Genomic DNA, 3,723 nt, shown 5'->3' with positions numbered 1-3,723 from the left:
GTTGGGGCATTCAGAGCATTTGGAACATTACATTTTTTTGAATATTGGTAGGTGAAAATACCAACTTTTAAGTCATATGTTTGAATGTTTCAAACATTAATATGCATTTAGAGTTTGTAAGTCAAGTGAGTAACTGATAAGGTAAAAAAAAAAAAAAAGAGGGCTTTTTTGCAACGGGTTTGCCGCCAGAACACAGGTGTCATGAAAACTACCCCTAAAAGCCAAAATGGGAAAGGAAAAGACTCGTATCAACACTGTGGTCACTAGACACGTAGATTCGGGCAAGTCCACCACTACTGGCCATCTGATCTACAAATGCGGTAGCATCGACAAAAGAACCATTGAAAAATTTGAGAAGGAGGCTGCTGAGATGGGAAAGGGCTCCTTCAAGTATGCCTGGGTCTTGGATAAACTGAAAGCTGAGCAGGAACGTGGTATCACCATTGATATCTCCTTATGGAAATTTGAGACCAGCAAGTATTATGTGACTATCATTGACGCCCCAGGACACAGAGACTTCATCAAAAACATGGGACATCTCAGGCTGACTGTGCTGTCCTGATTGTTGCTGCTGGTGTTGGTGAATTTGAAGCTGGTATCTCCAAGAATGGGCAGACCCGAGAGCATGCTCTTCTGGCTTACACACTGGGTGTGAAACAACTAATTGTTGGTGTTAACAAAATGGATTCCACTGAGCCACCCTACAGCCAGAAGAGATATGAGGAAATTGTTAAGGAAGTCAGCACTTACATTAAGAAAATTGGCTACAACCCCAACACAGTAGCTTTTGTGCCAATTTCTGGTTGGAATGGTGACAACATGCTGGAGCCAAGTGCTAACATGCCTTGGTTCAAGGGATGGAAGGTCACCCGTAAGGATGGCAATGCCAGAGAAACCACGCTGCTTGAGGCTCTGGACTGCATCCTACCACCAACTTGTCCAACTGACAAGCCCTTGCGCCTGCCTCTCCAGGATGTCTACAAAATTGGTGGTATTGGTACTGTTCCTGTTGGCCGAGTGGAGACTGGTGTTCTCAAACCCGGTATGGTGGTCACCTTTGCTCCAGTCAACGTAACAACTGAAGTAAAATCTGTCAAAATGCACCATGAAGCTTTGAGTGAAGCTCTTCCTGGGGACAATGTGGGCTTTAATGTCAAGAATGTGTCTGTTAAGGAAGTTCGTCGTGGCAACGTTGCTGGTGACAGCAAAAATGACCCACCAATGGAAGCAGCTGGCTTCACTGCTCAGGTGATTATCCTGAACCATCCAGGCCAAATAAGTGCTGGCTATGCCCCTGTGTTGGATTGCCACACGGCTCACATTGCATGCAAGTTTGCTGAGCTGAAGGAAAAGATTGATCACCGTTCTGGTAAAAAACTGGAAAATGGCCCTAAATTCTTGAAGTCTGGTGATGCTGCCATTGTTGATATGGTTCCTGGCAAGCCTATGTGTGTTGAGAGCTTCTCAGACTATCCACCTTTGAGTCACTTTGCTGTTCGTGATATGAGGCAGACAGTTGCGGTGGGTGTCATCAAAGCAGTGGACAAGAAGGCTGCTGGAGCTGGCAAGGTCACCAAGTCTGCCCAGAAAGCTCAGAAGGCTAAATGAATATTATCCCTAATACCGGCCACCCCACTCTTAATCAGTGGTGGAAGAACGGTCTCAGAACTGTTTGTTTCAATTGGCCATTTAAGTTTAGCAGTAAAAGACGGGTTAATGATAACAATGCATCGTAAAACCTTCAGAAGGAAAGGAGAATGTTTTGTGGACCACTTTGGTTTTCTTTTTTGCGTGTGGCAGTTTTAAGTTATTAGTTTTTAAAACCAGTACTTTTTAATGGAAACAACTTGACCAAAAATTTGTCACAGAATTTTGAGACCCATTAAAAAAGTTTAATGAGAAAAAAAAAAAAAGAGGGAGTTCATTGCTGAGTGTGAATTTATTTTTTTAAATTGTTTTAAAATGTTTTATTGTAATAGTTACATACTATTTTAATTAAAATTCAGAAAATTCAGAAAACTAAAAAGCAGCAAAGAGAAATCCAGAGTCCTATTGCCCAATGACAATTTTTATATTTTCCATAAGAAATTTTTGATCCCTTTTGTGTGTGTTGTCTTACATATTTATAATCATATACAATTGAAAATACATATAGCTCAAATACTGCCTTTTTAATTTTAACATTCTTTTTCAAACATTTAAACCTGTTCTTTTTTTTAGCGTATTTTTTCTTTCTTATTTGCCTTTATCAGCTGAATATTGCTTCTGTAATTCTTTTTTTTTTTTTTATACTTTAAGTTGTAGGGTACATGTGCATAACATGCAGGTTTGTTACATATGTATACTTGTGCCATGTTGGTGTGCTGCACCCATCAACTCGTCAGCACCCATCAATTCATTTATATCAGGTATAACTCCCAATGCAATTCCTCCCCCTCCCCCCCCATGATAGGCCCTGATGTGTGATGTTCCCCTTCCCAAGTCCAAGTGATCTCATTGTTCAGTTCCCACCTATGAGTGAGAACATGCGGTGTTTGGTTTTCTGTTCTTGTGATAGTTTGCTAAGAATGATGGTTTCCAGCTGCATCCATGTCCCTACAAAGGACGCAAACTCATCCTTTTTTATGGCTGCATAATATTCCATGGTGTATATGTGCCACATTTTCTTAATCCAGTCTGTCACTGATGAACATTTGGGTTGATTCCAAGTCTTTGCTATTGTGAATAGTGCCGCAATAAACATACGTATGCATGTGTCTTTATAGCAGCATGATTTATAATCCTTTGGGTATATACCCAGTAGTGGGATGGCTGGGTCATATGGTACATCTAGTTCTAGATCCTTTAGGAATTGCCATACTGTTTTCCATAATGGTTGAACTAGTTTACAATCCCACCAACAGTGTAAAAGTGTTCCTATTTCTCCACATCCTTTCCAGCACCTGTCGTTTCCTGACTTTTTAATGATTGCCATTCTACCTGGTGTGAGATGGTATCTCATTGTGGTTTTGATTTGCATTTCTCTGATGGCGAGTGATGATGAGCATTTTTTCATGTGTCTGTTGGCTGTATGAATGTCTTCTTTTGAGAAATGTCTGTTCATATCCTTTGCCCACTTTTTGATGGGGTTGTTTGTTTTTTTCTTGTAAATTTGTTTGAGTTCTTTGTAGATTCTGGATAGTAGCCCTTTGTCAGATGAGTAGATTGCAAAAATTTTCTCCCATTCTGTAGGTTGCCTGTTCACTCTGATGGTAGTTTCTTTTGCTGTGCAGAAGTGTGAATTTAAAGTAACTAGACTTCCTTTTGTCCAGTGGCTCTCAATAAATAAATAGTATTTACTATACATTGTTGAAGACCTAGAACATGGAATGCCTAGTGCTAAGTGCAGTGTCCTTAATGAAATTATATTGGTTTGGAATTATTTATGAGTTTGGGATTATTTGTCACTACCCTTAAATGATCTTGACACTCACCTATTTGAAAAGATATTGAGGATTTGCCATTTGATATTGAGCAGGGTGTATTGTGCACAAAAATATTGTGAATATACATATGTCTGTCCTTAAATCACCGTAAGTTTTAACTGGAATAGATTTGCTCCACAATACTCAGTAGGGCTGATATTTCATGCCTTCTGGATGAGAAAAGAATTGGCGAAAATTATATCTTGGGCTGCCTTGCACAGCTTGAACACGATAAGGGAAAAATAAATATAAAACCTAT

The 3,723-nt window shown here is 39.7% G+C and overlaps 1 pseudogene across 1 annotated transcript; it reads left to right on the top strand.

Moving 5' to 3' along the window:
* The first annotated feature begins 211 nt into the window (after window positions 1–211).
* LOC117075030 lies at window positions 212–1,913 on the top strand (annotated as a pseudogene). The gene has a single exon (XR_004433815.1). The product of XR_004433815.1 is annotated as an elongation factor 1-alpha 1-like (transcript).
* The last annotated feature ends 1,810 nt before the right edge of the window (window positions 1,914–3,723 follow it).

The sequence above is a fragment of the Trachypithecus francoisi genome, unplaced genomic scaffold (assembly GCF_009764315.1).
Source record: "Trachypithecus francoisi isolate TF-2019V2 unplaced genomic scaffold, Tfra_2.0 Lachesis_group5, whole genome shotgun sequence".
NCBI lineage: Eukaryota > Metazoa > Chordata > Mammalia > Primates > Cercopithecidae > Trachypithecus > Trachypithecus francoisi.
This window is presented reverse-complemented; position numbering and strand designations above follow the sequence as displayed.